Below are 25,591 nucleotides of genomic sequence, written 5' to 3'. Positions count from 1 at the left end.
TTGACTGGGAAAAACAACACAGTTCTCCTATAGCTACAGAGCTTTAAAGGTGTAAGAGAAGTAAAGCAATCCATAACAGTATTTTATGCTACAAGTATTTTGCCAAACAATTAGTGAAAAACATAACGAGAACAGAATTTTGGATGCTGTCCCCAAATAACATTAAAGCTCATCTCCAATTCTAAGATCAATTTCTTTCATATTTTGGCTTCTTCATCCTACAGTGTTAAGAATAATTTATAGCTTCAGGTTTTCAGGTCTCATATAGAAATTGACTCAGTTATTTTGTTATTGAGAACATAAATGCTGTTAATAGAACCAGGATTTCATCTGGGATATTTCATTTCTAATGTAATTAAGGATGTAAGTTGGAAAAGCAAAATCTATTCAGGGAATATCTTCAGAAGTATTCTTCTAAATGATACTTGTTGATTTTAAAATGGTATTTTTGCTAATCCATGGGAAAATTCTCTAAGTTACGGTATTTTCCTTGTAGGATAGTTGCCTAACAAGATGTTACAAGTAACACCAGCTCTTGGAAAGTGACACTCCTAACTCAGAATTATCACCTTCAAACTACACCAATCACTTTAGTATCAAAAACTGTCTTCAGTGTATGTTTGGGTAAGGGAAGCCATCACAGATCAGTTATTTCTACCTCTGATGTAAAGAAGACTTGCCTAGTATGGACTAGACATCATGTAAATACACCATGCAAATGTAACTACTTTACTTGCTTCAAAATAGAAAGATTACAGCTGCTATATTGAAGAAGAAATATACAGAGGTGAAAAGAAAAACACCACTTAAAAGGTAAATAAATATAAACTCATGCGATTTTTCTGTTTCTTCCAAATAAAGTTACAGCTGCAGTAGACTGGATTCAGTCTTCAGATAAGACACTGTTCTCTGTTAAGTTGTAACACTTCCCCTAACACATTTTCTTTTCTTTCAATTTTTCATTCCAGTTTCCCCCAGTACTGGACATACTGATAGAACTAGATATAACTAGAATAATTTGAGTAACAATATGGGATAGGGGGATTGATTCATATCTCAGTATTCAGAGGACTTGATAGACATGAAACTGTGATTGCTATTTGTACAACAGGACGTTTGTTCTGTCATTACCTCCTGTGCACCTCACACAAATAAACTTCGGTTTGATCCTTGGAGCTCTCAACTCAGCTAGGAAAAGGAAAATTCAGTTAGTGCCTAACAACTGAAGAGTCTTTCCTTTTCCTAATTCCCAAATGCAATTCCTGAAGAGAAAGATAGCACCAAGCTTGAAAGATGTTCAGATGGCTTCATAGGGGGAAAAATGAACTGCAGCTAAGTTTGTGTAAACTTTGTCACCACAAGTTTACTTTGTCCTTGCACAACCTTCAGAAGATACTTTCCTACTTAACTGTTAGACTTTTTTTTAATTAAGATCACACTTTTAGTAACAAATCAGAAAAATCTCAACTTTCTTTGACTAGAAAATGTTAGGAATTTAAGTGCTTTATTTCTTAAGAAGGGTAAGTCATGGACTTTCCCTACACACCAGTAATACTTTGGGGAGACCACATTCTGAAAATAACTGCGCTGCTCTAAACTATAATTACCTCAGTTGTGAATTTACAAATACATTAGCAAAATCAGAGTCTTTTAAATAATTTTAATACAAATATTGTGACTAAAATCAGTTCCAGAGCAGAGATAGTATAGACTTTAAACTGTACATGCTATTATTGTTTTGTTTAAAGCAGTCATGGTACTTGAAAAGCTTTCAGTTCACATGCTCCTTGTGGTTGTATGCATAATTTTCTATTGACTAGACATCCTTAAAGTATTTTACAGTATCTTAAAGCTACTATATAGATATCAGTAAAAATTAATACAGCAAGAGACAAGCATCTCAAGAACACATTTGAAAAATGCTCCATAGTATTTTGTAATTGCACTGAGAATTTTTCAACATCAGAAAGGGGAATTAGTTGTCCTGTACCTACCGAAAGCTAACTCATCAGGCATCTCTGTGCATTTGAAATTTCCTTTTTTCATACAGTTTGGTACAGTTACTTCACTAATGACAGCTATAAGTGTAGATTATGTCTACAGTCTATGTAGATCAGTCCTCTTTCTTATTGACATCTTCACTTGCTATGTATTTTTCTTGCTGTGTTTGACTGAATTCATTTTAAAGCATGATTAACAACACATTATTTTCTATTAACTCATTAATGTTCCTGAAACAAGTGGAAAGTAAAGGAAGACATATAAAAGTTGTCTCTATCACCACACATCACACTAACTTTTCTAAAATGTCTAGGCTTCGAGAGTGAGAAAATATAGGAATGAGTTTCCTTTCAATTTCTGGAAGCTCCTTAACCGAGCTGAGGCACAAAGGAATGTAGTGCTGAGCCAAATATGTAACATATGTTATTAGGTTTTGTCTTATTTATGGTTCAAACAGAAAGCAATGATTTGCAGCTGTCTTCTATATAACCATGAATATGTATTCATATATTCAGTGGTATTATTCACATATGAAAAGTTAACTATTTGCTTAAGTACTACAGGAATTTAGAATCCACATCTGCAAAATACTACTGTATTACTAAAGGGCTAAGTTACAGTTTCAAGGCACAATATATAATAGAATTGCCTAGTACAGAATTTTGGAAAAGGGCCTTTTAAAATATTCTGATTTTATTAACTGAATTATTTTCATCACATTATGTGACACAATCCTTATTCTTCACTCTACTGAAAAATATTACTAAAATATGATCTTATTTCTACTATTGACATAAAAAACATACTTAGCAAATCTATTAGTTTCATAACTCTTCCTAGAGGTCAAATTTAAAATTATTTAAATTCTGTATTGAAGTAATCGGCACAGTAACCTATAATAAATTGCATTCATTTAAATCATTATTTTAATTTATACTTTTAAGTTCTGTGGCCGTCTACTTCATTTTAAGAAGTAGGAAAAGATTCCTTAGGACATCAAGCTAGTATAATTCAGAATATGATGTTTCTATTTTTTCATTGACTTATCAAAATAGATTTTGTTTCCCAAATTAAAACCAGAAATTGAAAAAAAAAAGATCTTTCCAGAATTTCATGGCACTGGAAGATTTTTCTAAGCACAAAAAAGCATTATCTGTATATAAGAATGATTGAGAAAAAGAGAAGGGAGTGGTCCCACAGAATTCATCTCTTTCAATTTTATTTCTTAAAATTTAAAGTGTTTTTTAAAAGCATAATTGCTGCAGTACAAAACCCATTGTATGATGAAATTTCATCAGTATTAAAATAATCAACCCAGTGAGAACTTTGGCAACCAAATATGACAGAAATTGTTTTCATTTTATCTTTGTTATGGGAAGAATATCACTAGCTTTTTTTCAGACTCAGTCAAACTAGCAATGCTTTGATTATATAGTAAGAGGAATAGTTATTGAAGCTGCTTATGGATTTCTGTGGTCTTGCTTATCTAAGATCTGTAGAAATACAATACAAGGTATGATCTAAGACACAGTGCTAGACTTGCACATCCTTAAGTTTGCACATATATTTACTTATAAGAGCAAAAACTATGCATATACTTCATTCCTTGGCACATGAGGGATTTGTTTGCACAATATATGGTATGCAAAGCAGTGCTTTTAGTAATTAAAAATATTAGGGGATTCCTTCAAAAGGATGGCAGATTTAAGGATGTGGTGTTGTACTGGTTGCTTTTTAAAAATTTACAACTAAAAGAAAAGATAAATTCTAATAGAGAAAGCTGGTGAATAAGCATCGTTATACAGACAATTCATTTCAACATCTATTGATCTGTTCATTTATAAAGATTACGACTTACGTATTTAGGTCAAATTATAAATGAAATCATTTCTTGCTGGTCATTCACTAAAGTAGCTCAAGACAGTTCTACATTCATTTTCCCAAAACTTTAGAAAGTTTTTTTTTTTTCTTTTTTCAGTTCCTTTTTACTTAGAAAAAGCCAGATGTGAATTTATCTGGTTTAATTCACAATGCTAGTACTGAGAGAATAGGTTTCAGAAGCAGAGAACTAAATTTATGGGTGAGAAAATTTAGACAACGTATACTGAAATTCACAATAAAATATAAAAGTATAAAAGTATTTTCAGTATCTTCCAAATGTAGAGTTGTCAGTTTCAGCTTCCCCCTCCCCCCCCATTTTTTTTTTTTCTTCAGGAGGAAAATCTATCTTTCCAGACAATGGTTTCCTATGACTCATTCTGTCTTTTCAAAACATTTTTTGTTTACTTTATTTTGCTGGCTTGTTTGCTGCTTTTTTTATTAGACAAAACATCAGAAAAGATCGATCTTTATTTATCTTTTTAAGAGAGGATGTCACAGTTTGCTTTGTCTTTGACTACGTGTTTATATAATAAAAGAATATAAAGTAGTAAACCAGAAAACCCACTATTAAGGAGAGAACCTTACCAGAAATAGACAAAAATATTTTTGACAAAATTAGTTGCATCATTGATCATTTATTTTAACCAAGGTTATATTAATTTTATAAGGACTGCTATCCTTCAAAATGGTGATCTGGTTTCACTCAAGATTCTCCCATGCTACATGAGCCATTTTAAGTGATAATAATGTCATGATAGTATCTGCTTTTATGACAAAAAATGTCAGCGTACCTCCTTTTTACCAGGCTTAAATACCAGCAACTTTATTCTCAGGAATCTCTTTGGGGTCATTCTTCCCCCAGCATTAAACCAAAAATAGAAAATTCACAGAATCCATGCCCTCTACTTCCCTAGAAGTTCTAGTGCTAGTACTAGAACCTCCCTTTTGTTTAACACAGCCAGAAGCATTTATAATGTGAAATCTAGTTTCTATCTCCTTCCTCAGCAGTGCTTCAGATCCACTTTTACCTCCTTACAGCACTATGTCCTTTTACATAAATCCCAGGAAGTAAGTAAATAAATAAATACATACATAAATAAAAGAGCTTCTCTCTCTGTATCCTCTGTTGAATTTCTGCTTCCATTGGCAAATAGCTGCTTTTCACATATACCAGCTGAGGTTAGTAAGCCCAGTGCATGCACAAGCCTGAAATACCTCATCACCACTCATATAAGAATCTTAGTGTGCTAGGAACACTCTCTTGCATGTTTGAATAGGGTCTAGCCTTTGGGGGAGGTTACCAAGGAACAAAGAGTATTTAATATCTCTAGCCTGTGCCCCACTGACACTGTATTGACACTGGTTCATTTTATGTTCTATAGAGACTTTTTCAAGAGTGTGTTAGAAATACAGATATGAAAAGATTTTTTTTCTTATTATTTCAGTAAATTGTAAGAGATATCAAATGCCCTTGGCTAACACTTGCATTTGATTTAAATTATTCTCAAAAACTGTCTGCACAGCCATGACAACTTGATATGTACAGGGTTGGTTTTGTTTTTTTTTTTTACCTAAAATTATTACCCAAAATTATGCATTTGAATAGATTTAGCTGAGTTATCCAAAGAAAAATTAAGTAACGTGCATCTCCTAAAGCCTGCTAAGACTTCCTATAGTTAGTTGATTGACCCAGCTCTTCTTGAACTGACATGACTACATGAGGATTTTCCTGACCACTTGGAAATAAAGAGAAGTTACATTCCTCCACCAATGTTTTTGTGTCTGATGCCTACTTTGTTTTGATCAGTTACAAGGTATGTAATGGAAGCTACCATCCTTGAATTCAGGATACAAAGCATACATACCATCTTCAGCTTTTCTCTACATCCACATACATAACTGAACCTAATGAACATAGGTAAGGTGAGCATCACACTCCAGAGGTGACAGTCACCGCAAGGAACCTTGTCAGTACACACCTGTCACACTGTGACTAAGACAAAATTTTTCTTAGTGTTATTTTTTCCTAATGACAAAAGAATTAGGTGAGGATTGAATTTGGCCTGGCTTCTTGCAGTCATGAGAGAATACTCTTCAAGCAGAGAAGGTATCTTTTTTAATTTTGTTGTAATGAGTGTTTACCACACTGCAAATTCAAACGAAAACACATAGTTCTCATCTTCTCATCAAACCAATAATCCAAAGCACTTATCAGCCTCCAGAATGCTCTTATTGTAGCACCAAAATGTGATATAGGATTGAAAAATACAATTTGACAAAGTTCTTTGAATACTAGAAGCAAATGTTAAATACTTGAATTTTCATCCTGTGAATCACAGAGGATGCATGAATTAACATTTTTATTCAATTGGTGACTTGCTAGAATGTGCTTTGGAGATTCAGAATTACTCATGTATCCCCCTTACACTATTCTTGTGAAGTCCTAGCTCTGAAATGAAGTTGTAGATGAAAGTCAGCCCTTTCATGTGTACATATCAGGCTATCTTCTCTAAAAGTGCTACTGTACAACAGAATCTCTCTTCACCACAGTGCTCTCTCACCCCTCACAACTTGCCTGAGAGTACAAAAAGAATGGAATAATTTCTGACTATATGGAATCTGAACTATTTGAATGAATCAGAGAACTTACTAATATTCAATGACTTGTGTGGTTGCCTATGTTACTAACTTATTCTCAGCAGAAGATAGGCAAAAATTATTTTTCTTCAAGACAGAAATAATGCTTAAAGAAGTAATAAAGAAATAAATTTAGAAGAAATCATAGACATTTCATGGGATAAATTATCTAGCTTCTACTTACTTGTTCACCTGTGTTGAATAAAGTCTCTTTAGGAACATTTTGGGCCACCAGGTGTAATTCAGCTTTATTATCCAATGAGGTCTCAGTTTGCTAGGAGCTGTCTGTTCAACAGTAAAAAAGACCACCTGCTGATCAGTTCTGGATAGCCAGTCAGCCCAAGATATCTGCTGAAAGCATGCTTGATGAGTAGCTGAGTAGCAATGACACACCTTTGCTTCATCTGCACTTCCATGTCAGATGCAAGTTTGTCAGATTACCCCTCTACTGCCATCTGTGGCATGGCAACAGAATGTACTGGAATAATGTCGGGAAGGTTCAACCTCTACTGCCATATCACCAGCATCCACTGCTGAAGTCATGGGCCAGTATAATAAAAGAGGCATTACTTTTGGAGCAGTCTATATATATATACATAGATTTTTTTTCCTAAATAGCATTAAAATTTTCAGTCCTCCTGCTTTTCAAATGCCACTAAGCGACTAGCACTATACAGATAAATATAAAATGCTGTATTTTAGCATTAAGATGGATTTCAACTTAACCTTCACACATACACACATACTTAGCTATGAGATATGAATGTAACTGTAACTGAATCACTGAACCATAGATTCAGCATTTTTACTTTTCAATCTGTTTACAGGAATAGTATCAAATACAGGTAGTGCAACAGTTGTGCTAAGAGCCTGATACCTGCAGCTTTATTTTCTACTAGCTATAGCCTGGTCCTGTTAGCTGAGAAGCTGTTGGCAGCTGCAGCACCAGGCATGCTCCTGGACCACATCTGTCAGCTCCACCTGAAAAGAAACTGCATTGTGAGACTGCTCCAATGTGAAAAAATGCACATCCTTGTCAGTGCTTGCATCGAAGTTGTGCTTCTCATTCAATGCATATTATGCGTCTACTGTAGCATAAAATTCTACAATAGATGCACTCGCAACCTCCACTTAGACTTTGCAGACACTCCCATCCCCTTTCACAAACAGAGCTGCATCTTAAAAATATCGTTTTTGTTCTCCAACTTATGCTAGAAAAATAACATAAATTTGGAAATCAACTATTATGATTTTAAAATATTTTATTTTTATTTCATAGCATTCATTTTCACCCATTTTTCTTGTGTTAACCTTGTTTTTTTTACCTTCAAAGACTCATTGGTACTTTCTTCTCAATTCATTCACACAAAGAAAGAACATTCTCCTTCAGTGTTTATTTCTTAAGATTACTACATTGAGTTTCTCTTCATTACTCTAGTCTTTCTCTTTATGACTATTTAAGCCTAAACTCTTCTATATGCAAGTGTCTGGATTGACACACACAGAATTCCAGATGAAGCAGTGAGAATTCTGCTGGCTTTACTAGCTTGAATGGAAACAGCTTGTCAAAATCACTTTAGAATTGGATTTACCTCCTTAGTGCTAACAGGAACAGCTCCTCATCACTGCATGAATGACTAGTAGATGCAGATCATTCCAATCCTCAATCATTTCTGACTAATGAGCTCCCATGATATAAGAGAAATTCTGATTATACATAACTGAATATTTAACCTTACACTTTCATGATTATGTTTCACCAATTATTTATCAACCAGGGAAAACACCCAATTCTTCCTGAAAAAAACATGTATACACCAACAGTACTTTTAATTTTGTGCCACTAGCAAACTTCCCCACACTACCACCTTACCATTCAAAGATCCTAGCATTATTTTTAACCAACATTCTAAACTAAATCTAAGCAGTTCCATCAGGAACCTGACTGGCTAAAGTCTCTTAACAAGCCTCCTCTGGCCCATTTCAGCACAACATCTTGCCATTTTAACCTTTTCACTTGATGATATATTCAATTTATGTTACTAGCACTATCTGTATCTCTAAGTAAAAGTTTTCAAATCTTACAAGTAATTGCTTTACTAAACAGGAAACGTGAAATGTCCAGTACGTTCTGAATCTGGGGACTCATTATTAATTTCTTCAGCTCTGAAAATAATGGCTTCTGGTGTTTTTGAAACTAAAACACTCTTGTTTGGTTGTTTGTTTGTTTTTGACAAAGCTTAACTCCATCTTCTTCATACTCTTAAGTGGTAATGATGCAGTTTTCACCTTTCACACTATTGCAATTCACTCTTCAATGGAAAGATTTTGAATTAATGCCATTAAAAGAATAACTGAAATATAGGGATTTTTTTTTCTGCTATTACTGAAACAATGGATTTTTTCATTGTGTTATTGTATTGGTGTGACCTCCTAATTCTATTCCGTTTTTACTGCCCAGTATACACTTCTGCAGCATAGTGAGAAACGCCTTCCTTTGCTTTCCCTGATGTAAAAAACTAAAACCATCAAGAGACATAACTATTTTCAGTAGAGCTTTATCTTACACTCATATGTTCCTGTTTTGTGAAATACTTGGAAAAATAAATAAATAAATAAATAACATTTTACTCAGATTGGAATCACTTTGCTTCTTTTAAGTATTACTGTACTGTATTGTGATTTTTTTTTCCTTCTTCATTTTAGTACAGCCACACCAGATGCTCTCTTGTTTATTACAAAGCATCATTTCCCTTCCAGGCTACTTCCTATGGTTATAAGAGAAGATTTTTTCAAGTTAGCTATGGAAATTCTTAATGATATTGAGAATAATTCAAATATCTCAAAGACTTAGGATTGTATTTCAGCTTCTGCCAAGCCTATGTAAAGAACAGAAGCCCTTCTCACTTTGGGGAAGTGAACTGCTTCTATAGATTTACCTCAACAGACATCATTATTTTCATCAATAACAAAAGGACAAAGAGAGAGAGACAGATAAATATTATGAAGTCCCCTAAGAATATGCTTTGTTTTAGTCAGCTTTGCTTTGCTTTGAACTCACTTTGCAGAATCATCTCTCAGCCAACCAAGGACAAAGCTCCTACAGACAGCGATGCAGCACTTGAGAAGAATTCCTTCCTTCTGGGCTCTGCAATAGTCTTCACATATTACTTCTCTTGTTGCTATTTTGCTTTAAAAACTTCCAGGAAAATTACATTAAATATTGTTTTCTAAAAGGAACATGGCCCAGAACCCTACTTTTCTTCTCAGTCTTTCACAATGTATTAATGTAGTTTTTACATTAGTAACAATTTATAATGCTCTACAGCCCTACTGATGTAGTCATTATGGCCTAAGGACATAAACAGTAAGTGGGTATAAGCAGTGCATTTTCTTTGATGAGTCGCTAGATTTGTTAAATAAATAAATAAATAAATAACACTGGAAACTTGTTTAGCCCTTTCATCTGAGAAATAAATCCATTATAATGACTAAAGAAACTCATCCAAACTGTTTAATATATGTCTAAGTATAACAATGGGAAACAAACACACAAATATGAGATAACTCTACAGAAGAGCTAATTGAAGATACTGAAAATATAAATGAAATAAGAGCAGATATTTTGAAGTCCAGAAACAAGCAGAAAAAGGAAATACATCTATCTCTTATAGGGAAGAATATGACTTCACAAAACACTGATCTGACACTATATTTAGTACGTTATTTGATGATGCAGTGAACCATTTGAAATGCTACTGCCTGGAGAACTTGATTTTTTTCTTTATTCTTGATGAAAAACAACTTGTGGACATAACTGAAGGATTCAGAGTGATGCAGCTTAGGAAGATCAGTGATTAGAGCAACCATATTTCTATTGAGGCTGTTAATTCCTATTCCATTCTTTTCACCCTTCAAGATATTTTGTATTGTTTTGGAGATCTTTTTTCATAAGCTTCTTTCATTTGTTTGCATACTTCTTAAGTTGCCAGAGAAACAATACACTTCTCTTGGGTTTCCAGAGGGATAAGTCCAAGTTGTTTGAAATATTTCTAAGTACTCAACTGTACAACAGGTAATTGTGCACGGTGCTAGTGGGACCTTCATGTGAACAAATTGTTCTCCCATTTCCAGTCACCATCCTCCCCACAAAAAGGTGACACATAAGTTAGATGTTGTAATGATTTCCAACAGAATTCAAATTACATTACTCAGAATGATGTGATCATTTCCTCACAGGCCACACAGTGTGTTTTCTTTTTCAAGCAGATAGCACAGGTACAGAAGAGGATTATTCAAACTGTAAGGAATTGTTTTCTTCTCACTGACAACTCACATACTTCTATGTGCCCCAAATCTGATGTTTGGGAATTTGGAAAATACCTAAGCTGATAATAGATGTCCAAGCTGAACATTAATGAAAGTAATGAACTTGATGAAATATGAATAGAACACACACATTGTTAAACTGAAATCACATGGGCTTGTTAGAAGAGATAATGTGAAATGGTATCACGTATCAGAGGGAGAAGGAAAACCTTGAAATCAGCTATCTGCTGACAACTCCAAAGACAACAATCCCATCAGGAAATAATACTACAAAGAAAAACAGGAAGGACTACCATGTGTCAAGCAGTGTGTACCTGGTGATCACAACAGTCTCCCTGCCTGAATCTCCTTCTGCCAGTCACCTACAAAAGGCTGGGAAATTGCTTTTTATTCTTGTACTTTTATAAGCACTTGCTTTAACATTTTTGACACAAAATGTAAAAAGCTATACGTACAGATAAAGAGAAAAATATCTAATTAGGCTACCTGCCAGGGTGAAAGAGATGGTCTTAGCACATGAAAGAAAGCGAATAGTAACTTTAAGATCTCTCTCATTTTTGAGTGCTGCTTAATAAATATTATTATTTATAGCAGCTCCATTCTCCAGTGCACTAATTTAAAAACATACATTTTTTTGCTAGGTTCTACTTAGGTGATAAATAAGAAAGCTTACTAGAATCAATAGTGAATTACTAAACAGCTGTCTTGCTCTACTTAAAGTGATCTGCATTATGGCTACGCTCATTCTAACTTTGGCTCCAACTCATCAAGGTACTTAGCCTGAATTTAAGCACATGATTTCTGCCATAGGCTTAAGTAGATAGTCAGACATATATCCAGCTCCCTAGATGCTCCAAACTAGACGTAACCTTTGTGAATGGGAACTTGCATGCAGATGGGAATGTCATGGTGCATCATATATGGAGAACACAGAGCATTTTGAATCCAACTTAATTATTCCGATGGCTTTTTAAATGAGTTTATACTGTGCTTAGCTAACAAGCATTTAATCCAGAGGTTGAAGAAGTCAGTAACCCAAGAGACTGGGCTTGTAAAGGGCTATAAAGAATTCTGAAGTAGAAAGTCATCTTTAGCCCTAGGGAGTGGACTGTAAAGGAGTGAGGGGGATCTTATTAGCATCTTTAATTAAGCATTTATCTGAGTCCTTTATTTGGCATTGAATCAATTTGTCATTAGATGCTTTGTATTTAATTTGTTTATTTAATTACTGTAAATACTATTAGGGTTAAATCCTGCAAGTTGCTAGGAAATATCAAGACTCCAAGGGACTTCAGTTAAAACACAAAATGTTTCCCAGGTCTTTAGAACAGCGGAGAATTGCTATTTGAATTGCAGCTTATGAAAACCACAATGTTTGTGTAAGAAGAACGCTTGGTTATGGTCTCTCCAAGTATAAGCTAACACAGAAATTGTTAGTTTTGCTAGAAGACATTCTGACTACCTGAAAGCAAAAGAAATTTTCATTTGACTTCAATGGGGTGATGATTTTGTCCTTAGAAGTCAAACATTCTGAGAAATATAAGGCTTTGGAATTCCTTGTTAAGACAGAAAACTTAGTAAGCCTTTGCCAATTTTGTTATTGAAGTGAGGCATCTTACAATATTTCACAAGGCATCATTCTCAAGCCTGCAAGTGCTGCAGGTAGAACTATTTGGAAAACTCAGTAACAATTATTCCAGTTTTGTACCAGATTGAAAAATGAACAGAATCTCCACAAAACCTAAGATCAAACAGAATCTGTTGGTAAACCCATAGAAACCTGGCTCCTCCACATAGAGCATACACACACAATTCTTTGCCTCTCCTTTTTTTTTTTTTTTTTTTTTTAATTTCTTCTTTTTTTCTGTCTTCCATTTCTAGGCCTACCAGAAATAGGTGATCAGAAAGGATCTTAAGAAGAAAGGGGGCAGCCAGTGCTTTGCAATACAGACACAATCCATGAAATGACAGAGAGTAATGGGGAAATAAATAACTGACTAAGTGATTCTCCAGGAAAAAAAAATATTTGGGGGGATTCATCATTATAGCTAATGAAAAAGGGGAGGGGGAGGAAGGGGAATTTGTGGAAAAGCAATATACTTCAAAATTACATTTTCAAAATAATGACTTTTATGTTCATTTTGCTATGATCTTTTTTTCTTTTCTTTAACATTACGAAGAAAATCTCCAGCAAAACATTTATATATAATTCTAATATTATTACTTTTTTTTTTTTTAACTTCAGACTATGCTTTGTTTTCTTATAGGTTCAGTGAGCAAAAAGCTAGGGGAAACATTCTCCAAAAGTATTTCAAAGTGGAAAAAAATCACTGGTTTTCTTTATACCTACTGAATGAAGAAGTATCTATTTCATACAGCTTTCCTCATCACTGCTCCGCTGACGCTTTTGGAAAAGTATAAGAAGAAGAGAATGATGCACAGACACAATCCAAATCATTGAGAAGTCAGAGGAGGGATCTGGGTTGAGGCATAGACAGAGGGAGGAGAGATCACAAAAAGCAGGATTCAAAGCCAAGTAAAGTCAGTGGGAGATTCTCCACTGACTTCAGCAGGTGTTGAATCCAACCCAAAGTGACAGTGAGGTATGAAAAATGAACAATGGGGCATGAGGAAGGAAAGGACAGAGAGTGATGAGGAATGGAGGAAAATACCATCTGTTCTGATTGCTGCAGTTCTAGGAAAGTAAGTATATTCCTTTGGCTGTCAACACAATCTCAGCATTCCCCTCTAACTTTGTGAAGTGTAACACCAAGCACATCAGGGAGGCGTAGTTTTTTTTTCAGCTGATGCTAACAACACACTAGTCCAAGCTGGGGAAGTTGTATATATATATATATATATAATACAGTACCACTTTCACATGCAGCCACTATAAAATATATAATCTGAAGGCTTTCACAGAGTTAAATAGACCAAGCAGATGGACAGGGAAATTAAAAGAAATTGGCAAGGTAGAAAAGATAAATGGTCAACTGAGAATTAAAATTAAGAAGAGAGTCAATGAGGCAGAGAGACAGGGAAGCTATTCCAGATGGTAGGGGTTGCAAAGAAGGCGGCCCTCAAAGCCCTGGTGAAGTGCAGACTAGGAGAAAGGCCCAGAAGAAGGCAGGGCAGGGAGACTGAATCTGCCTATGAGGAGATTTGGGCCAGAAAAGAGGTCATGGCCCAGGAGCAGCACTTCAGTGTCAAAAGCAGAGGCCAAACTGCTTTTCTGTTTTTATAATATCAGCATGCTACGCTGGCCATTTTCTGTCTACAGTTAAACTGCTTGCCACATCACCTTTTCCTCATGAATTAAAGCACTGGACAATGTATTTCTGTGCTAGGGAATCAGAAAGATCAGGATCAGCTCTCAAAATGCAAACAACCCTGGATAATGAGAATGTTTAAAATCCACACTTGAATCCAGATTCGGCTGTGCAAATTCTTGCTGCCTGGATCTGAATCCCCTCAGTTCAGAACAGTTTTCTCCTCTGGCCAAAGAACATATTGGCCAGGCTTGTGCTATTTCACGTTCTCTGCTAGCAGAAAAATGTACAATTCAAGTGTAAACAGTACACATGGTTAATGTGCTCCTTTGTTTTATCTAGATTGCCACAAAAAGAAGGAATGGCTAAGGATAACAACTGCTAAGACACAAAGGATTTATTAAACATATATTGGCTTTGACAACAGAATGTTAGTCCTCCCTGAGCGTATCTGCAGAAGCAACTGGTATGCGTGTTTTACAATGCTATCCTCCTCCTTTCCTCAGCTGAGACACAACCACCAATCAAATGTGGCCTTCGAGCACCACAAAGCAGGAATTGTCACTTCAACCTTCTGCAGTGGCCTTCCATAATAAAACAAATGCATCATTCTTCACCAAAACTTCTTTTCATGATATGATCTATACTGAAGTAATGTTACAGGAATAAGAGATTAGAGTCTACATCTGATTTTTAATACCATTTTTAGTGGTAATCCTAATAAGGTCAAGAGTTATATTGCCTAAGTCCATGGCAACCACCGCAGTTTTACAGCTCCAGTTTTTGGTGAGATCTGAGTAACAGAACCTTCAACATCAATTTCCTTGATTATAAGTCTGTGTCACTGAACAAATGGCCATCAAAAGCCTCTCCTCCTACTTCTGATTTCTTCAACTTCAAAATGGAATATTAAGTGCCATTTAGTCACTGACAGTGGCAATACCCCATTTATCAGCCTATTAGGTGCAGCAAGTAGCACTAATGGGGGTGAATGTAAAATAACAAAAGCCTAGCACTGATGTTTCCTTCCCCCTGCTGAATGGGATAATACAGTAATTACCGAGCATGCCTCATTTAGTAGCCTGACCAGAGGATAGGAAATGGGTTATTCACAGGATTTCAGAGGGCTAAATTAAGCACCTGCTGTTATATTTTTGTCTTCATTGTATCTTTCTGCATACTCTAATAGCCAAATTTCACTGCAGGAAGATCTTTTTCAGGACTTCCACACAAGAATCTCAAGATTTCTCATACACACTAAATTCAGATTAAAGCATCGAAGATACCACCTGTCATTCCCCTCACCTTCGGATGGCTGTGAAACCTGTTGTTTCCAGTCAGTTTGATGAATTGCTATTTTGGTGAAGTGAGCAGTAACACTAAACCTGTGCAAGTCCTATCACAACACATGCTAGATAAGTGGTCTCTTTTTTATGATGCTTTCCTCAGCAGGAAACCATATATGTTCCTAGAAGAGATACTGTGCTACACACAGCAGAAAATTTTGAAATTACCAGCCAGATTGTCAGCCACTATAAATCAATCTGCTTATTTGAAATAAAAGGTCATTGCTAATTTATGTCAGACTTAAATCCACTCCTATAGGAAATCAGAGAAATTAGACTAAGGAAAGGGTCCTGTGACATTTTTGCATTTGCTGACCTACAGAATAGAACTATACCCTTGCAGCTCATCCCAGTGAATTGAACCCTTTGTTGTAGTAAGAAATACTGTCCAAAGGCTCTCCTGTCTGGCATTCCTAAAAGCACTTGCAGTCTGCCAAACTCCAAAGACCTCAGCAGCCCCAACTGAAATTTTACCCAAATTCAGATTTTTCATGTACTATGTGAAAAAGTGACAAAATCTCTGTTGACAGGCAACTTCTTTCCATTTCAGTCATCTGTAGGCTTATCTCATACACTACTGTTCAGCATTCAGCAAACCATCTTGAAGAACCTCTTCCAGCCGTCCCTGCTTCAATTCATTTCACAGGGTGGTCTCAGCAAAACAATAATTAATTTTTAAATAAAACTAAGGTAGAAGAACTGCTCCAAGGCTTCATCTTTCATTAAAGGGAATTTATGGGACTGGTACAAGAACAGGTGTGAAGTAAAGGACCTGAAATACTTACACCATCATTTGGGGTTCTCAGTTGCAACCATTTTTGCTCTACATTCTGTTCCTATGGGCTGCCAAATTTACTAACTCAGATGAACCTTATATGTATTAAGATGAAATACTACACAACAAAGCACAAGTGAAGGCAATGTGATAAAGAGAGAATTGCATAGCATGGTACCAAAGCCTAGGTGTTTTGAACTGCAGAGTGAGTAGCGCTCACCTCCAGTCCTCCAGTTTAGTCATACAGACTGTAACAATATCAATTTGCTATAGTCACAGTTTACAGACCCCAAGAGTCAATAATACAATTTTTATTTACCAAAACAGTTTTTTTGTGTGTGTGTGTATGTTTCTTGTGTTGTTGTTCTCATTTTGTTTTTTTTTCTGAAAGTTAAATCAATTACAGTAAATATGCCTGATTGAACCTGATGTGACATTTACTGTGGCCAATAGGAAAACTCATCTGGGCTGTGGATCAGGCCTACACTGAAATCTTTGACCTGAGATGTATTGGATTCTTTGAGCAAAAGCAATTTATGTTGAACTAATTCAATTCCTTTTTGTACAAATACACATATGATATATCAGTGTTTCTGTGAGATTTAACAAGATTCTCAAATAAAGTTACACTTCTACCTTTTTTTGTTTGTTTGTAGTTCCACTGCAACAGAACAAAGAGAACTTTAATAGCATTTCCTTCTCACCTTCCATTGCTGATGAGAAAACAAAAGAAATCTTCCTAGACTGAGCACACTAAGTGCTTATCCTATGTATCACTTATAAAAATTAAAAAGTGGAAGAGTGTCTATGTATCAAAATGAAAATGTGAGTTTGGCATGCGTAGGTATTCTGCTAATAAACTCTTTACAAGTGGGGATATCAATTCCAGGGAAGACCTGGCAGAGGCTAGCAACAAGAGTAAACATTTTCAAGCATGCAAAAGAAACAGTGTCCAGCACTGTGATTCTGACCATCCCTGGTTAAACATGCCTTTTGCACTTACAGAAATAATACTTGCAGTAAAGTACACTGTCAATAAATATCTGCTGTGGGAACACAGAAAGAAGAAACCTCAACAACACACTGAAACAAGCAAAAGACAATGCATGTTAGACAGATAGGCAGACAGACAGCACTAACTCATATATAGCAGCTATCCTAATGGGATTTTTGCAGCTTTGATTTGTGATCACACCATCCTCCACAAGAGATATGATGTTGTCTTCTTTTAATCTTTGTTCTTTCTTATTCTAAGTAATTTCCTAATATTAATTTTTCAACCTGTTTTTAGTTTTGAAAAGCTTATAATTTTGCTAAAATCAGCCCTCTAGGAAATTCCTGATGTGCATAAACATTAATACAGTAATGTGACATTTGAAGGTCCTTACAAAATACAAGAACTCTGGTTCTCCTAATTCCTAGCTTCACACCCTCTTCTCTTTGCTTGGTAGCAAACGTCAAGAACTGCCAATTTTAACTTGCCAAGAAGATGAGACCAATCTGGTAACATTACTATTGGGGTATCTTTCATGAGGTTCCTTGTTTTACCTGGGAGTTCCTGGCCATATTCTGCACAGATCTGCTCGACTGCAAGGGCCAGACAACAAGGTACTGCATGAGGAGTCAAACCTGGAGTGCCCGCATTGGCCAAAGGTGGTAAGGGGAGAAATAACGGTCCCACCTAAACATCTACAGACATTCAAGGACCAAAGGAGTCAAACAGTTCAACCTTTTTCAGAAAATCCTGTAAAAGCTGATGTTTAATGTAAATAATACTGTTAATAAGGTTTTCTTAAATCTATTTCTTAAATGTCTGCAAAACGTTTTCAGTCTAGATATTAAGAAGCTGATGTGAGTATAATTTTTTTTCTTTTAGTAGTGAAAAAGAGATTTTTTCATTCTTTATTTTCTCCCCTACTAGTTTAAAAATAGATAAGTAAGAAATATGACAATTCACATGTAAATAGCAGTAAGTTAGCTACATTTGACATTGTAATTAGAATATATCTAGTGGAAAAAGTACCAAGAACAAATTGAAATTAAAAAGATCTACTTTCAATAACACAAATCAAACAAATAAAGCCATATTTCTAATTTGTGGAGTGTCATTAGTTTTCTTTATTTGAGGGGATTTTTCCCATTTCTGAAAAAGAAAGCCAATATAGTTTATAAAATCTGATATTATTTAAATATATATATAATTATAAGGTTCTTATAATACTTAATGAAAATGACTACACAAACAATAATATTATCTCCCAAGTCCCAAATTCAAAGCATGTATTAAATATTAGACTATAAACCTCACACCAATGCTGTTATCACACTTCATATCCCAAGCTCATGTAACTGCTAGAAAGTGTGAGGTAGAGAGATGCAACAGGGGACAGGGTTAATTCATATTCCTAAAGAACAAGCATATTCATTACAAAAAGTCCACAAAAATCAGTATTAATTCAGTCTCTGATGTTATAAATATTATTCACACTGAACAATTATCAAATCTTAGTCCAAGAGGACAATAAAGGGAATATTTTCCTAATGAGATGCACTAGTAAACATCATTCCAGTTCATTCACAATTTATTCTAGAAATTCAAATATAATTAAATAAACTGTTTTCTTCCAGCCTATCATCATATACTTCACTTGCATAAGAGACAATTTAATAGTACCAGCTCTTCTTACATTCACCTGCAGAAATCCACCCGTCTCAGGGGGACTGCAACTTGAAGGACTGACCTCTATTATCTGAAATGTCAAACTGTCATAAATTTGCCTGCTCTATTCCCTTCCTCAATGGCTGTTGAGGGAGGCAGTTTCTGACCTAGTCTATGTCTCAGATGCTTCAACATCGTTTCCATAAAACAATTCTCAATACAGATCAGTGAGAGACGGGGATGAACATGTAGAAAATGCACTATTTGTATAGTTCAGAATAAGATTTGTTTTCTCAATATAAGACTGAAAACAACATTTCACGTTTTGACTTTCACCTAATGAGAAATACTTTTAATTGCTTCCGGTGTACATTATTTGATGACAGTGAATTTCAGTCATAATGCAAAAGCAGTACCTCTGTCTTTCTTATGGACAAGCATGAGCATACACACTTGTATATCCCTACCACGCAGTCTGAGAAGGTAGAGAATAGGAAGACAGCACTGTTTTGTAGTGTCAGCCATACATATAAGGCTATTTTTCCACAAGTACCACATGTCCAATTACCTCCTGACTTAAGCCATTAGTTAACTTTTATGTTATGGAAATGACACAATAGTTTATAAAACCTGTTACATCACTTCAAATGCTTCAGCCACAATATAAAAGGATTTTAACACAAATTTGCAATAATGCAGGTTAACATGAGGAATCTGGCATACTGTAAATAAGTGTTTACTGTTATAAATCCAGGAATATATATAGATTAGCATGAGAATAAAATGATCTATGCAACAATGTTATCAGCATGAGCAAACCCAATACCTCCATTTTGTAGACCCTTCTCTGTAAAGGTGCAGAGGTCGTTCTGTCTTTTTCTGGGTTTTATTATTTTTTTTTTCAAATTTCTGTTCTTTCATCAGAAATATCAAATGCACTTCTACAACTGAGAAAACCACTATGCATGAAAAGCTATGGTATTATTATTATTAATTTATATTTCAATACCATTAACCAGCCCAAGGAAATATGTGTGCAATGTACAGCACATAACCAGTAAAATATACGTTCATTGTTTGAAAGAGAGACATAGGAAAATATTCCTACAGCTCCAGAGTTCCTTCAGGGCAGAGGGTTAGCCCAAAGCTAACGTACTGCACATACCCTGCATAAACCTGGAGGATTAAGCTCATCTTTTATAAGAGAATCCAAATGAATGTCTCCTGCAAAACAGTACCTCTGCTATACTACTTGCCCGAGGGTGGTCTTGTTAACTCTGAGAAAGGGGATACTTCTGGTAAGGAAACATTTTTGTTTTGTTTTGTGTGGGTTTTTTTCTACAGGTTTTGCTTCAGTCATCCAAGAGCTGTGAAGAACTCAGAGAAAGGAAATAGATTTATATAAGTCAGGCTTGTTTATATTGATTAGAGTAGTGTTGACAGTGAGTGGTGATAGATAAAAGCTACAGAACCTTCAGTCTAGGTTTAAATAATATCTCTAAGGGTAAAACTATATTGAAACAGGCATTGTATTTATAAACTTTCTGCTAAATTCTACAAACTGTATTGTTAGATCATGATTTGAAATCAGATGTGTTTTCAAGGAAAGCTTCAAGAAGGTAATTTTCCAGACAGATTCCCTCAAGGTGCAAACCACAATGTGCTAAAAAGAAAGGCATTTTACATATCCCACAGGCTTTGCTCCTTTCCAATTAAAAGAGATTTGTTAGTGAAAGAAAACTACAAGCAAAAGTCCAAAATTGCACACACTCTTCAGTGACGCTTGCTGATTGCTTGTGAAGACCAAATAGGGGATGTGAGCACAGCGAGATGGTGGGTGGTGTGTTTCAGCAGAGGCAAAAGCAACAGTGATCACTTCCATTCGTATAGCCATCTCAGAATATTTAAGCAGTATTTTTACTGGATGAACTCTCAGATCAACTCCAGAAGGGTATTATCCCAGCTTCTCCAGTGGTGTCCCATCATTCCAGAGGAATTCCTCCATGAATGCTTCCCAATGGTCAGGCACCCTTGAATTGTCTTACAGCATCTATTCTTGAGCCATCTGTTCATAATTTGTTTTCTTGTCTGCCTTTGCTCTGGAAAATTTCCACTGAGCATTATGCCTATGAAAATACAATTGCTGCCAGGTACAAAGAAAATCTCTTCAATGCTGTGGATGTTAACACTATTTTAGAGTGGAACCATGTTTACAAGACTGAGTCTCCTAGAGCCAAACCTTAATTCCTCTAGTGACTACTGGGCCAGCTAAATGCTCTTTCCCTGCTACTCTAAGGCAGTCGTAGTAGAGACCAAGTCAGACACACAAAAATCAAGAAAGATGCTGGCAGTGATACTGCTGAAGGAAGAACAGAAACATATAGATCGAGAAACAAATATTCTGTAATTATTCACAGGTTACATGCATTTGGTGTTGGAAAAAAATACATCTTACAAACACTGTGACCTTTTTGGGCAGTAGAGTGATATTCTTTTTAAGCTGATCTTATGAATGTGAATGCAGAATAAGTTAATAAATATTTTCAGGTAAATCCCAGACAAAGCAAAGTCAGTGGAATTCTTTTCCTTTGATTTAAACACAGCTGGGATTTAACATCCATTATTTAAATCTATTGCCTTTGCAACAGTAAAGAAATAAACCAAGGGAGACTAAGAGAAGGTGCTTGGAATACTTTCTTATAAGAGTTGGCTGCCCCAGTCATTCAGTGGCTAAAAGTTTTCTGAGTTTAAAGATTTTTTGTCACATTTACACACTGTGTCCCAGTATTCTGGCATTATAACTTAACTGATGGAGAAATTGGAGAAGGATAGTATCAGCTTATAGCAACATAGAGGGTACAGCACATAATGCTGTACAAAGGTGTAAGCAGCTCTAAACACTGTCCAATAAGTCATGATAATCCAGATCAAGTCCAAAAAGCTACATGATGATGCTACCAAGCTGCAAATGCTGCTCGGAGTCCTAGTTAGCCCAGCTCACTACTCTGGCTGCATATAATTTGCTCATCTCAAAGGCTAGGCAGAGTACAGACAAACCTGCTGTTCACGTACTCCTACCTGGCTTAATTTGCATAATTTGACTTCTTCAGTCAGAAAACACACAACACAGACTGTGCAGATGATTAGATATACTAATCCATCTCCATCTGAAAGAAGTCAGAACTGACAAAAACTTTTCAACAGGGACCAGGATGACTAACAAGACAGAAGGCTGCAGATTTCTCAATGATAAATGGAGAAGGTCTTTCATTCGTTCAGAAGGCAACAAGGAGAGGGCACTGAAGTGAACTGGAACATTTCCTTATGCAGTTCATAACTAACCTGCAAGCTTCACTTCCGCACAGAGATTTGGTGGACAAAAAGGAGAAAAATTTGGGAAGGCAGACAGTTTAGTGGTCATTAAACGTACATTATTCATTGTTAAACATGCTTCCTTGGCCATAGAAGCTTGGTAAAACCCTTTAATTAAAGACCCAATAAGGGAAGAACCATGTACCACTGAATTAACGTCTCTGAGCATTTACTTATAACACTTCTATAGACAAGCTTCTGGCTTAAACCAGTCTGGCAGCACTTCATTGGCATGTTCTCACCTCTTCTTTTTTTATTCTTTCATATATTAATTATGGCAGTTGAAGTTCCTTTACACAGTGATATTCTGCAGACAAGTATGACAGAAAAGCCTAACAGTTTAAAGGCCTGCACTCGTAAGAGGGTCACACTTACAGCATGTACACCGCCTTTAAAGTTAGCTTACTATTTACAGAGAATTCCGCCTCATATATTTTATTTCTTTAAAAGTGGATATCTATATTCTAACTTCTGGTAGCAAATACATTCACAAATATGAAGCAATACAAACTTCTTGCCCTGAACTTGATTTGTGGCAGAGAATAATTCCACTGACATATGACATCTTCACTCCAACTTACTGAAAATAAGAAGGGATTTTTCATCCCATCATTTCTATAATTCTTTGAAAGGGTGAGGCAGGACATATCTCATCTGTTAGTACTTACAGCATCAGAACTGCTTCTCCAAGACATGGCAGAAAAAAATATGAATAGTGGTTTCAGAGTCATTTGTTGGGTCTGAAGCTACATATGGCTGTGAAGTCACTTCTTAAAATCCTATCTTGAGAATATTTCTAATGCCTTTGGTAGTCTGACAGTGACTATGTTTGACTTGTATGGAATTGAAAGAACTGGAAAGAAAGCTGTCAGTAAGATCTATACACTTCAGCAGAGACTTTTAAATACCTCAAAAATAACTGGAAATCTCATCACTAACAGTTATTTTACTGCTATTCCATTTTTTTTCAGATGTGCTAGAACCAATAAGTTGTCTTCCTTTGTGTGGAATTTTGGAGTAATTTACTTCTGAGTTTTATAATGAGAAGATACGAAGTATGGTAGCAGGGCTGCTTTACAACTTCATATATGAACTGCAAGTTTATATACTACATGGTCACATTTGTTTCAACCATTGGAGTTGTGAACGGTGCATCAATCTATGGGACTATGTCAGCTTCACCAAATAAATAAGAGAGATCCTAAAGAGTTGAGCATTTCTCTAAGTTCTTGAAGAGTACATAGCAAAAAAATATGAACTACTACAGTCTGAAAAGAGTAAAAAACTTTGCTCTAGATAGTATTTCAAAAGGCAAGCATTTTTCTTTGTATTTACTTCTATCCCCATGGCCATAATGAATTATTTAAGCAATATCTATATAGTACTTTTACTTTTTTATTAATCTATTTTATCACAGGCTGCTTACAAGGGCAAGTGTGCTGAGTCAACACAGGCGTAAATCACTGCAGTTTTATTTTAATCAGTGGAAGCAAGCAGACTGACATCCTTCACGATGCTGTCCCAATATAGTCAGTGCAGAAGAAATTCTTATTGGGTTATAATAATGTACTTGTTTATTGCTACTTCTCAAGAAATGGGGCTAGAAAGTTGCACTTTCCTTTTTGCCTTTTTTTTACCTCTCTCTTTTCTTTTTAATAGCAACAGAAAACCAAGACGTTTTCTGTGCATCTAACCAATCTGTAGTTTAGCACATAGTACACACCTTCAGAAAGGTCTCTCTGAGTAAGCTTAACACTGTGAAATGTCCTGCAACATAGAAGTCTTGGAGCTAGTTGTGAATGACCCGATATACAGCTATGTGGCAGAGCATTTCACAGAAATATCTGCTTGGTTTCTAAAAGCAATGAAGTTGCATCTGTGCTGCCTTTTGCCAGGACTAATTTGGTGAGCAAGACACCCCTCAGTGGTGACTATGTGGTTGCTTGTTCTGGAATTTGCTTCTGAGCTAGGTCCTACCTCTAAATTCTGCTCACTCTCTCACACTTTAAAGTTCTAGATCCTCAGGTGTTGACTCCACATGTAGCTGAGAGATCCCCATTTGTTCAGCCTTACTTAGAACTTAAATCCATTTGTGGGCAAAGATCTCTGTAGTCATATTTGATTTGAGGGCATTTCTAAATACTCACTGTCACTGGACCATAATGAGTTTTGATAAAATTAATATTGACAGATTCTATGATAGAAATGTGCTAATGTTTGAGAGAAATAAAGCAGAGGATAGGCTAAGGTAATTGTATAAGTGGCTTGTTTCCAAAATCTAAGGTAAAGTGTGAATGATGCTTTTGCCTATTGTCAGTATTTTCTGGTCACTAGGAGACACAATCTGGAGACAGGAGAGAGCTTAAACCTAAGAGTCACTAAGTTTCAGTTAAAGTCAGGTGGCTCTAAAAGCTCTAGAAACCTTAACTGGTTATTACTATTCAAAGAAACTCTAAGGAAAAAGAAACCACAAATACAAATCAGGGTAGGTCTGATCCCTTGCATTGCTTTCTACAGTTTACAAAAATGCATGAAACACTAGTTGTAGAAATAATACACCTATACAAATGTTTTAAAATGTTAATGCAGTAATACTCTTCTATATAATTTTTTTAACTTGAATTAGAGATAGAAGGATCTGAACCTAGACTAGTGTAATAAAAAATATATAGATCTCCAGCTATTGTTACTGAATGAGGGAAAGTTGCAATACATTAGCTTGTTATATTCCTACTGCAACCCTTCACTTCCTTGCTCTAAACACATGCCTTGTCAATACATTGGCTTTGGTCATTACACATTAAATGAATCATAAGTATCTTGCTGATTTTACCAGGTCTACTGAGACATCTTTCCTTATGCTATGAGTTTTTAGAAGCAGGAACCATGCTGCCATTATTATTCTCTAAGGTCAAAAAAGGCCATAATTTTTGCGTAGATTTTGAAGTGTTATCTTGAAACGATTTTTGAGCATGAATACCAGAGTCCTTTGAGGTATGAATTTGTGATGTTTCACTTGACTATTCACACTTTTCTAATAGTAACAGGACTCTTGCAGTGATTAATGCAGGTCTGCTAACAGATTCGAGTTTGTTGGAGAGCAATATCAGCAATTTACTGTAACTGTGCAGGATGTCTTAGCTTTGAGATGATGAAGCATCAAATTCAAATTTCAATTCAGAAAGGGAATTCTGAATACTTTATTGGCTAGGAATGCCAAAAAGAAGGCTTCTACAGGTACATCAACCAGGAGAGCATACTGCGGCCCCCCCACCCCCCTAGTGAGTGATACAGGCAGGCTGGTAACAACAGACAAGGAGAA

The sequence above is a fragment of the Cyrtonyx montezumae genome, unplaced genomic scaffold, assembly GCF_038088225.1.
Source record: "Cyrtonyx montezumae isolate F1298 unplaced genomic scaffold, pur_monq_1.0 scaffold_2, whole genome shotgun sequence".
Lineage (NCBI taxonomy): Eukaryota > Metazoa > Chordata > Aves > Galliformes > Odontophoridae > Cyrtonyx > Cyrtonyx montezumae.
This window is presented reverse-complemented; position numbering follows the sequence as displayed.